General features: G+C 46.2%; 1 pseudogene across 1 annotated transcript; it reads right to left on the reverse strand.

Moving 5' to 3' along the window:
• Window positions 1-1,897: 1,897 nt before the first annotated feature.
• LOC309794953 (ferritin light chain-like) lies at window positions 1,898-2,823 on the reverse strand (annotated as a pseudogene). The gene is made up of 2 exons: window positions 2,647-2,823; window positions 1,898-2,480 (listed from the first exon to the last, which is right to left on the reverse strand). The product of its transcript is annotated as a ferritin light chain-like (transcript).
• Between the last annotated feature and the right edge of the window lie 9,640 nt (window positions 2,824-12,463).

The following is a 12,463-nucleotide window of genomic DNA, read 5'->3' on the forward strand; positions in this document are numbered from 1 at the left end:
CCATTGTTCTGCGTACAACAGGGGCATAGATGAAACCAGACTGGCCACGAGTTGATAAGTAGTGAAACTAGGGGAAAGGTCATTGGGATGGGGATGGTTCATCATATTATCCTACTTTTTTTTGGTCATTTTTAAAAATTGACGTATAGTTGATTTACAATGTTCGTTAGAGATTGTCCTACTTTTGTAGATGCCTAAAAATTCCATGACAAAGAGTTAAAGGAGGGGGCTTCCTGGCGGTCCAGTGGTTAAGACGCCGCACTTCTACTTCGGGGAGCACGGGTTCAATCCCTGGTTGGGGAACTAAGATGCCACATGCTGTGCTGGGGGGGGGGGGGCAAAAAAAAGTTAAATTCAAGGTTATTGAGCTTTAAAAAAAAAAGAATTAAATGAGTGAAAATAGTGCTCAGCTTTTTCCCTCCTTTGCTGATTATAAAGAACACCTCCCCACTCCAACCTGTCCAATATAAGCGGGGGCAGTCATAAGCGGGCGGGGGGGTGAGTGTCACAGGGGTCTGACACATCTGCTTATGCAGCTTATTTGTGTCTTCTGGTCCTGCTAATGCCTGATCTAGGATCCACCTCCCGATGGATCACTGTTGTATCCGCCCACCGTGAAATACTTGGGGGTTCCAACAGAATAAACTCACGAGGGGCCACGCTGGCTGCATGTCATGTGATATCCTGTGTTCTGATCCTCCATCTCTATCGGCTCAGTAGCACACCAGGATTTCCTCTGGAACATGGTGCATGGCCTTGCTTCACAACCCTGGGGTCGACACTGTGCTTTCTCTGTCGGGAGAATCCTTGGCAGAAACTGTGTGTGACATCTTTGCCAATCTACAGATATTTCTGGGTCCCATGACCCAATCGGCAGGGCTGCTTGCATTGCAGCTTGTACCTACTGCAGGTCTTTTCCTGGCCCGGGAGTCACTCAAAGCTAGAAGTCTTCCGTGTCACCCAAAAAATGGATCAGAGCAGTATTTCCCAGTGTAGAATATGCTTCCTCCAGAACCTGAAGATGCCTGAGCCCCTAGGGTGAAGAGTGTGGGCTTCTTTCTTAGTGGTAAGATGCAGTATTTGTCCTTCCCTTTGCCATAGGTACTGCCCACTCCTCAGATGCCTGGGCTCCTAAAACCTTCACTGATGTGATGGGTCCCTGAAACTTTGTAAAGTTTATTTCCCATCCCCTGGACAGCATGTATCTTATCAATACCTCCAATGCACTTCCTGCTTCTTGTTTATCCAGTCTGATTAACATGATAATATTGATAGGGTGAACTAATGTGGTGTTTTGAGGAACGTTTAAGCCAGTACTGTGAGCCACACATGTAATTAAAATTTGTTAACATCTCGTAAACTTGGCTTGGAGGACAATAACGTTAAGATGCCCATACTATCCAAAGCGATCTACAGATTTGATGCAATTCCTATCAAAATCCAGTGATTTTTTTAATCAAAATAGAAAAATCCAACCTAAAATTCATATGGAATCTCAAGGGACACTGAATAGCCAAAACAATCTTGAAAAAGAGGAACAAAGTTTGAGATCCCACACTTCCAGATTTCAAAAGTTATTATAAATCTACAGTAATCGAAACAGTGTGGTACTGGCATAAAGGCAGACATATGGAACAATGGAATAGAAGAGCCCAGAAATAAACCCTGGTAGGAAAGATTGCCAAGACCGTTCAGTGGCGGAAAGGACAGTCTTTTCAACAAATGGTGTTAGGAAAACTGGATATCCATGTGCAAAAGGAAAACTGGATATCCATGTGCAAAAGAACCAAGTTGGAGCCTTATCTGACACGGTATACAAAAATGGACTCAAAATTAAAGACCTAAATGTAAGAGCTAAAACTATAAAACTCTTTTTTTTTTTCTGCAAAAGCTTTATTGTTTCCATTTGGTCCATGGCTGGGGAGAGGGCTCCAGTGTGGTTAACAAGCTGCCTACTGGCTTCAGAGAGGGGCTTCAGGCAGAAGCCCTGACACCAGAGGGGTTCCTCAAAGGCTGCTGGGCTCTGCAGGCTCCTAGTCGTGCTTGAGGGTGAGCCTTTCAAAGAAATGCTCGCCCAGCCCAGCATGGGGACCAGCCAGCTTGCGGAGGTCGATCAGGTGATCGCCCATCTTCTGGATGAATTTCACCTGCTCATCTAGGAAGTGGTTCTCCAGGAAGTCGCAGAGGTGGGGGTCTGCATGGGCAGAACCCCGGACATGCAGATCCACAGGGCCTGGTTCAGGTTCTTCTCCGTGAACACAGCGGCTTCCACAGCGTCCTGGGTTTTACCCTACCACCAGGTCCTGTGTTTTACCCTGCTCATCTTGGGACAGCTTCTGCATGTCCTACAGGGCGCAGCCGCCATGCTGGTTTTGCATTTTCAAGAGACGCTCGGCGACCTCGAGCTTCTCCTCGGCCGATTCACAGAAAAAGTGGCCCACGCCCTCCAGAGTCAAATACTCCTGGTGGAATGAGAAGCCCTGCGGGAAGAGTTGGCGGGAATAACGGTTAGCAGGAGGCGGGGCCAGGCATGCGCACTCTTGCTTCTGACTATCCAACAGGACAAAGAAGGCCAGCGCGTGCGCAGAGGGCCGGAGGTGCGCAGCTGAGGGGAACTCGGGCTGGGGGCGACCTGGGGACCCTCACCAGAGAGAGGTAGGTGTAGGAGGCCTGCAGATGCATGTTGACCAGGCGGTTGACGGCGGCCTCCACCTCGGTGGAATAATTCTGACGAATCTGGGAGCTCATGGTTGATCGGTAATAAGGAGTTAAGCCCCCAAAATGGTGTTGGCTGGTCCCATTGAGCGAGGATAGCTGAGTGGCTGATTCGAAGGTTGTGACTGGAAAAAAGGTTGGAGGCTGGTGGGAGGCTGGAGCAAAGGGGCGTCCCTGGGACTGTTGAATTCAAGCACTGTTGAAGCAAGAGACAGATTGGGGCGCGGGGGCGGGGCCGCAGAGCGCACTCTATTAAACTCTTGAAAGAAAACGGGGGTGGGGGGAGGGCAGAGACTTCCCTGGTGGCGCAGTGGTTAAGAATCCGTCTGCCAGTGCCGGGTACCGGGGTTTAACTCCTGGTCCGGGAAGATCCCACATGCTGCCGAGCAACTAAACCAGCGCACCGCAACTACTGAAGCCTGCGCGCCTAGAGCCTGTGCTCTGCAACAAAAAGAAGCCATCGCAAGGAGAAGCCCGCACACCGCAACGAAGAGTAGCCCCCGCTCGCCACAACTACAGAAAGTCCGCGCACAGCAACGAAGACCCTACGCAGCCAAATTAAAAAAAAAAAAAAGGTTAAAATTGTAAATTTTATATTATGCGTATTTTGCCACAATTTATTTATTTGAAGTATCATTGATTTATAATATGTTAATTTCTGCTCTATATCAAAGTGACTCAGTTATACATATATACATTCTTTTTTTCTGTATTATGGTCTACTGGCTGAATATCAGCATGTCAATTTACTTCTATTTTTTTTAATTGTTTATTTTTGTCTGTGTTGGGTCTTTGTTGCTGCGCGGGCTTTCTCTAGTTGCAGCGAGCGGGGGCTACTCTTCATTGCGGTGCGCAGGCTTCCCATTGCCATGGTTTCTCTTGTTGCGGAGCACGGGCCCTAGAGTGCTTGGGCTACAGAAGTTGCGGTGCATGGGCTCAGTAGCTGAGGCACGCGGGCTCTAGAGCGCAGGCTCAGTAGTTGTGGCGCACGGGCTTAGTTGCTCCGCGGTATGTGAGTCTTCCCAGACCAGGGATCAAACCCGTGTCCCCTGCATTGGAAGGTGGATTCTTAACCACTACACCACCAGGGAAGTCCCCACATATACATTCTTTTTTTTTTTTTTTTTTTTTTTTTTGCTGTATGCGGGCTTCTCACTGTTGTGGCCTCTCCCGTTGCGGAGCACAGCCTCCGGACACGCAGGCTCAGCGGCCATGGCTCACGGGCCCAGCCGCTCCACAGCATGGGGGATCTTCCTGGACCGGGGCACGAACCCATGTCCCCTGCATCGGCAGGCAGACTCTCAACCACTGCACCACCAGGGAAGCCCCTACATTCTTTTTCATATTCTTTTCCATTTTGGTTTGTCACAGGATATTGAATATAGGTCCCTGTGCTGTAGAGCAGGACCTTGTTGTTTATCCATCCTATATATAATAGTTTTCATCCGCTCATCCCAAACTCCCAATCCTTCCCTCCACTACCTGCCCCCCTTGGCAACCACAAGTCTGTTCTCTGTATCTGTGAGTCTGTTTTTGTTTCATAGTCATGTTGATTTGTGTTGTATTTTAGATTCCATATATAAGTGATATCATACGGTATTTGTCTTTCTCTTTCCGGCTTACTTCACTTAGTATGAAGTAAGGATGGACTCTAGGTCCATCCATGTTGCTGCAAATGGCATTATTTCATTCTTTTTTATGTCTGAGTAGTATTCCATTGTGTATATATATGCCACCTCTTCTTTATCCATTCATCTGTCGATGGACATTTAGGTTGTTTCCATGTCTTTTGCCACAGTTTTAAAAGCCAGCCATTGCATTTGCTCATGCCTGGGTCGAGTTGGACTCACTGGCCTTGCTGTGGTCGTTGGGCATTGGTCACTGCATCAAGCTGAAGTGTCAGCTGGGAAATGGGATGGCAGGACTCTCCCTCTCCATGGGGTCTATTTCACAAGTTTCTCTCCAACAGGTCAGCCTGACTTGTTCTATGGCAGCCCAAGGTTCCCCAGGGTACAAAAATGGAGCCGCCAGGCCTTCTTAAACTTAGGTCTGGAACCATCCTAGCATCATCTCCACTGTATTCTTCTGGTTAAAGCATGTCACTAGGCCAGACTGAAAGGGAGGGACCTACAGAGAGTATGAACACTAGGATTTATGGCTCATTGAGCCTCTAATGAAACTGACTACCCCAGCGGTTAAGTCTGTGTGCTCCTGCAGCCACATGCTGTGGACTGGGCTGTGGGAGCTCCCTAGCTCCTGCTTTCATGATTGTAGGAGATAATAGCTACCCTTTAAGGGTGCTTTGGCAGTGCTGTTTTGAGAGATAAGGACACCAGTCATATTGGATTAGGGCCCATTCTCATTACCTCACTTTAAAAATTTATTTATTTATTTATTTTTGGCTGCGTTGGGCCTTCATTGCTGCACGCAAGCTATCTCTAGTTGCGGCAAGCAGGGGCTAACCGTTGCAGTTTGCGGGCTTCACCTTGCAATGGCTTCTCTTGTTGTGGAGTACAGGCTCTAGGCACGCGGGCTTCAGTAGTTGTGGCACGCAGGCTCAGTAGTTGTGGCTTGCGACTCTAGAGCACAGGCTCAGTAGTTGTGGCTCGTGGGCTTAGTTGCTCCACGGCATGTGGGATCTTCCCAGACCAGGGACCAAACCCGTGTCCCCTGCATTAGCAGGCAGATTCTTAACCACTGCACCACCAGGGAATTCCCTACCTGATTTTGACTTGATTACCTTGGTAAAGACTGTCTTCCCAGTCAGTCACATTCTGAGATACAGGGGTAGGGGTTAGGACACCAAAATATATTTTGGGGGGGACACAATTTAATTTATAACATGGAGTAACACTTTTCAGGGGAGAAGTTTGATGAGTTTCACAGATCTACCCCAGAGGGCTTACTCAAATAAAGTTCATTTCAATTTTTTTCTATTTTTCCTAAGATCTATTTGGAATTTATTTTACAGTAATATATCAGAAAAGGATCTAAATTTTATATATTTTAAGCAATAACTGTGGTTTAATAAAAAGTATTTGGTCTTTGTCATTAATGCCTGGTGTAGGAGAGGGAAAAAAACACACCTGTTTTTCCTCTACCCTCTTATGTTCAGTGTATGGGGCCCTGCAAATTAGACTGATAAAGACAGAGTAACAGGGAAAAAGTTTTATTATTAAGTATGCATATGGAGGCCTTCATAGAAAAGTGAAGACCCAAAGAAGTGGATAGGCCTGAGAGCTTATATACCTTTTTAACAAAGAACAATAAATTGTGGAGATGCAGTGTGACAAAAGAAAAAGTTTTAGGCTAGGGGTGATAAGTTGTGGGAAAGTGACTAGGATATATATATGGGCAAAACTAATGGAAGATAAGACCCATCTTGGTGTCAACTTTCCATCTTCTTCATGGTCATAAAACTGCCCTGGGGGGACTTCCCTGGTGGTGCAATGGTTAAAAATCCATCTGCCAATGCAGGGGACACGGGTTTGAGCCCTGGTCCGGGAAGATCCCACATGCCGTGGAGCAACTAAGCCCGAGCGCCACAACTACTGGGCCTGTGCTCTAGAGTCGCAAGCCACAACTACTGAGCCTGCGTGCCACAACTACTGAAGCCCGCGTGCCTAGAGCCTGTGCTCCACAACAAGAGAAGCCACCACAAGGAGAAGCCAGCAAACCGCAATGAAGAGTAGCCCCTGCTTGCTGCAACTAGAGAAAGCCCGCGCAGAACAACGAAGACCCAACGCAGCCCAAAAATTAATTAATTAATTAATTTTAAAAAACTGCCCTGGGAGAGGGGATTTATGAAAGTCTTCATTTCTCAGAAATTTCTGCTTTTAGTCAGATAAGAGTAGCTCTGAGAAGGCTTCTTTCTGCATCTGTTGATTCTCATTTGCCTCCAGTTCAAAATAATCCTTATGCCAAAGTGGTGTATTTTGCCCCTTCATTGCCACAGAGGTCCTAAAAATTCCTAAAAGACCATATTCCTTGGAATATCTCAGTGATAAAAGTGTTTTTGGTATGCTGGTGAGATGGCTCTTGGCTGAGGGGTCTCTAGGTAGCTTCAGGAGGGGGCCTGGTCTCCAAAAAGACCAAGCAGTGATTGGAGTGTTGGGACTGTCAGCCCCACCTTCTGGCCTCTTGGGAATGGGAGAGGGACTGGAGATTGAGTTCAATCACCAATGGCCAGTGATTGACTCAATCATGTCTAGGTAATGGAACCTTCATAAAACCCCTGAATTGTTGAGCTTCTGAGTTGGTGAACATATGGAGGTGCTGGGAGGGTGGCATGCCCAGAGAGGGCATGGAAGCTCTGCATCTCTTCCCCCATGCTTCGCCCTATCTATGCGTCTTTCCCCTTTGGCCCTTCCTGGGTTGTATTCTTTAGAATAAGCCAGTAATAGTAACTGAAGTGCTTTCCTGAATTTTGTGAGTTCTTCTAGCAAATTATTGAACCTGAGAGGCATGGATCATGTGAACTCCTGAATTTGTAGTTGGCTGGGCAGCAGTGGGGGAAGACTGGGCACCCCATTTGCAGCCAGCATCTGAGGTCTTAACCTGAGGGGTCCGGGCTAACTCTGGAGGGTTAGTGTCAGAATTGAATTGAGTTGCTAGACACCTAGCTGGTGTTGGAGAATCAGAGAATTAGTGTGGAAAAACTATTTGATGTCAGGGGAGGAAAAAACTTTCACCCCCCCCAATAATACTTTGAATAATTTCACTATTCTTGATTGCTTTTTTTTTTTTTTTTTTTGCAGCACGCGGGCCTCTCACTGTTGTGGCCTCTCCCGTTGCAGAGCACAGGCTCCAGACGCGCAGGCTCAGCGGCCATGGCTCATGGGCCCAGCCGCTCCGCGGCATGTGGGATCTTCCCAGACCGGGGCATGAACCCGTGTCCCCTGCATCAGCAGGCGGACTCTCAACCACTGCGCCACCAGGGGAGCCCTCTTGTTGCTTTATAACAACATATTTGTCAGATATTATTTTATATGAAATTTTAATGTTTATCTTTTTAAATCTTTTTTTAAATAAATTTCTTTACTTATATTTTTATTTTTGGCCACACTGGGTCTTCATTGCTGCACGTGGGCTTTCTCTAGTTGCGGCGAGCGGAGGCTACTCTTTGCTGTGGTGCACACGCTTCTCATTGCGGTGGCTTCTCTTGTTGCGGAGCACAGGCTTTAGGTGCACGGGCTTCAGCAGTTGTGGCTCACGGGCTCTAGAGCGCAGGCTCAGTAGTTGCGGCACACGGGCTTAGTTGCTCTGCAGCATGTGGGATCTTCCTGACCAGGGCTTGAACCCGTGTCCCCCGCCTTGGCAGGCGGAGCCTTAACCACTGCGCAGCCAGGGAAGTCCATTTTATCATCTTTTTAATCTTCCTTCAGAACCACATGATTAGAGTTACCTTATATTTTAATATATTGGCTTTAGACCCATCTTATTTACTCTTCGGTAGAAAAAAAAATCTTTGCTTCTCTCATCTTATTTCTTCAGAAGACCTTTAGAATAATTGGATAAAATTCTTTAAAAAATAATCTCATTGGGATTTTGATTGAATTTGCATTAAAACCACAGTGGAACTTGGATAGAATTAATATCAGCACAACATTCAGACTAGCTATCCAGGAAAATAATTACTCTCAGGTATTCAAGCATGCTTTAAAAGATATATTTGGGCCTCAGGGGTACAGAATTGGATTACTCATAGCCGCTAGTCCTTGGCACACACTACAGTTATGTGGGCATGGTTATTAAACTATTATCTTTTGGTTTCAAATTCACTCCCTTGTGAATCTGGGACTCTGGGACTCTGCAAACTGCACTTCTTCTTTGCCGACTGGCTGTGTTCGACTCTGCCAATAGGGGGCACCAAAGGGACTGTAGAAGCCTGGAGGAAGCAGTGGGACTGGGCTCTTCCGGTTTGCTCTCTGCTTATTTCCTGTCAGTTTCTTGTTCTCATCAGCATCACCCAGCACAGCTTCTTTACCCCAGCTGAGGCAGTTCCTTCCTGTAGCAGCTGCTAAATCTAGTTTGCAGTTTTTCCAAATCTTGCACGCCCTCACAGATGCCAGCACCATTTCAGGGTGCTTCCAAGGAAGGTCCTCGTCCCTGGTGGTCCTCTGAGGTCAGATACACCTGCACCATCTGAACAATCCCCTCCTCCTCATGGTCTGAGTTTCATCTTCAGTGAGCCTCTCATCCAAGTGTTTAGTTTTCATAATTCTAACCTATATCCTTTGTTTTTCCTGCACCAGGGGTGTTAGCTGCTTCCCGTAGTTACTACGACCATGATGGCATAGGGCTCTCTTTTTGCCTTTTCAGTTACCTGGTTACCAACACTTCATACCTAAGTAACATTTCTTTATATGAAATCATCTCTGTGAAAATAACTGGTGTGATTTCTGTCTCCTGATTATATCTTTTTTAAAAATAAATGTATTTATTTATGGCTGCGTTGGGTCTTCGTTGTGGTGTGCAGGCTTCTCATTGCTGTGGCTTCTCTTGTCACAAAGCAAGGGTTCTAGGTGCACAGGCTCAGTAGTTGTGGCACACAGGCTTAGTTGCTCCACGGCATGTGGGATCTTCCCGGACCAGGGATTGAACCCCTGTACCCTGCATTGGCAGGCGGATTCTTAGCCACTGTGCCACCAGGGAAGCCCTCCTGAATATATTTTGGCTGACATCAATACTGGCAAGAAGCAGATTGTCAAAAGATGGGGTTTGGAGGTGGTTTAGTTATTTTTTAGGATTTGAACGTAGTGATGAGCTCCTTGCCAAAAAATGGGATGCTAGTAATCCATACTCTGCAGTGGCATCATGGTGAATCATATGTTAGCATCCATGTTGACTGTGATGAGGTTCCAACTGAAATAAGTGACTTGGGAGATCAAGTAGCTACTGCAGTTAACCTTTAGGGCACTAAAAATGGCCACAAGGATAGTGATATTCAGTTGAGTCTTTCACCATGCTTACCTTTTTTTAATTTTAATTTTTAAAATTTTCTATGTTTTGGCTGCGCCGTGTGGCTTGCAGGATCTTAGTTCCATGACCAGGGATCTAACTTGTTACCCCTGCAGTGGAAGCATGGAGTCTTAACCACTGGACCGCCAGGGAAGTCCCTCAGTTGAGTCTTGACTGCTGTGGTTCTTGGTGCAAAGAGTGACCTCAGGAAACAGATCCCCAAAATGGGATTCTGGGATTAGGTGTTCATCTGCTTGAACTTCAGTGAAATGATATCTGTGTAGGGGGAAAACGGGATTACAGTTATCCCTAGAATACACTGTCTCTAGGAGGAATATAAAATGTGTTGTAATTCTGGTTCTTTTACCCATTAACTACGTATCCTTGTGTAAATCATTTATCCTCTCTGGACCTAGTTCCTCCTCTGTAGCTTCCTCAGTTCAGGCTGCTATAACAAAATTCCAGAGACTGGGTAGTTTAAACAATTTATTTCTCACAGTTTGGGAGGCTGGGAAATCCCAGGGCAAAGTGCTGGCAGATTTAGTGCCTGGTGAAAAGCTTGCTTCCTTGTTTGCAGATGGCTGCCTTCTTGCTGTATCCTCACATGGTAGGGAGAGAGGTTGTCTCTTCTTAAAAAGGCACTAATCCCATCATGAGGCTCCACCCTCATGACCTCATCTGATTACCTCCCAACGGCCCCATCTCTAAATACCACCACATTGGGGATTAGGGCTTGAACATATGAATTTTGAGGGACACATAGAGTCCATAGCACTATATAAAATGAGAATAATTATTCATCCTCTGAGAGATTTTAGATCCCCCAGTTCCCATTGTCTTGTTGGTACAAACAGAACCACATTAATAAATCTCGTATCTGCTATCTTCAAATCTATAAATCAATTGGAGAGAAGTAACATCTTTATAATGACATCTTATAAACCATGAATATGGTATAACTCCCCATTTGTTAAGGTCTTTAACTTCTCGCAATAATATCTTAAAGTTTGATGTAGAGATCATAACTTATCTTTTGTTGGATTCCTAGACATTTTTTAGTTTTATGCTACTTAGAAATAGCACCTTTGAAAGTTCTTCGTTTTCTAAACTTTCATCACTGGCATACAGAGATAATTTTTTTATGTCACCTTTTATTCAGCTTCCTTGCTAAACTCACTGATTTTTAGTAATTTATAGATTCAGTTGGATTCTCTATGATTATATGTAGTTATGCCATCTCAGAATAATGATAGTTTTCTTCCTTTCCTATCCTATAGTCTCTTTTCTTACCTTATTGCAATGGTGTTAGAAGAATAGGGGTTACCTTTAGGGCAGAAGGAAAGGGTAGTGATTGAGATTCAGGGAATGCTGGTCAGGTGTAGTTTCTAAATCTCGGTGGTGGTTACACAAACATGTCCGTTTCATGATAATTCATTGAGCTGTTCACATATTTTTTTTTTTTTTTTTTTTTTGAGGTACGCGGGCCTCTCACTGTTGTGGCCTCTCCCGTTGCGGAGCACAGGCTCCGGATGCGCAGGCTCAGCGGCCATGGCTCACGGGCCCAGCCGCTCCGTGGCATGTGGGATCTTCCCGGACCAGGGCACGAACCTATGTCCCCTGCATCGGCAGGCGGACTCTCAACCACTGCGCCACCAGGGAAGCCCTGTTCACATATTTTTAAACGACTGGATTTTTAAAAAAAATTATTTTTGGCTGCATTGGGTCTTTGTTGCTGCGCACAGGCTTCTCATTGCAGTGGCTTCTCTTGTTGCGGAGCACAGGCTCTAGGCCCGCAGGCTTCAGTAGTTGTGGCACACGGGCTCAGTAGTTGTGGCTTGTGGGCTCTAGAGCACAGGCTCAGTAGTTGTGGTGCACGGGCTTAGTTGTTCCACGGCATGTGGAATCTTCCTGGACCAGGGCTCGAACCCGTGTCCCCTGCATTGGCAGGCAGATCCTTAACCACTGTGCCACCAGGGAAGTCCAAGCTGTTCATTTTTTTTTTTTTTTTTTTTGCGGTACGCGGGCCTTTCACTGTTGTGGCCTCTCCCGTTGCGGAGCGCAGGCTCAGCGGCCGTGTCTCATGGGTCCAGCCACTCCACGGCATGTGGGATCTTCCTGGACCGGGGCACGAACCCCTGTCCCCTGCATCGGCAGGTGGACTCTCAACCACTGCGCCACCAGGGAAGCCCTAAGCTGTTCCACTTTTAACTTGTGAACTTTTCTGTTTATATTTCAACTGTACATTTAAAAATAGTATTAGTGTGGTGGTTTAAAATATATACACAAATTGACATTCTCTTCAAAATATGTCTGCAAATTCTTTGACACACCCTGTGAGTATGATCTGGACTTAGTGACTCAGTTCTAGTGAGTATAAAAAGAGAAAATGATGGTACGCAACTTCAAAGACTAGGGTATTAAAGGCACCTTAGTTTCCTGCTTGTTCTTAGACTGCTTGCCCTGGGGGAAGTTAGCTGCAATGAGAAACTGAGGCCTCCAACCAAAAGCCATGTGAATGCGCCATCTTGGAAGTGTAACATCCAGCCCCAGGCAAGCCTTCAGGGGACAGCAGCCCCAGCTGACATCCTGACTGAAGACTCATGAGGACCCTGAGCCAGTACCATCCAGCTACGCCACTCCCAGATTCCTGACCCTCAGAAATGTAAGATAATATGTTATAAGCTGCTAAGTGTTTTGGAGGGGAGGGTACTTTTTTTACACAGTGGTAGACAGTATCATTATCTAGTAAAAGTCATCCTTAAAAATGTTGGCTTGACAGGCTCAAACT

The sequence above is a fragment of the Mesoplodon mirus genome (assembly GCF_964341445.2).
Source record: "Mesoplodon mirus genome assembly, chromosome: 19".
Taxonomy (NCBI): Eukaryota; Metazoa; Chordata; class Mammalia; order Artiodactyla; family Ziphiidae; genus Mesoplodon; species Mesoplodon mirus.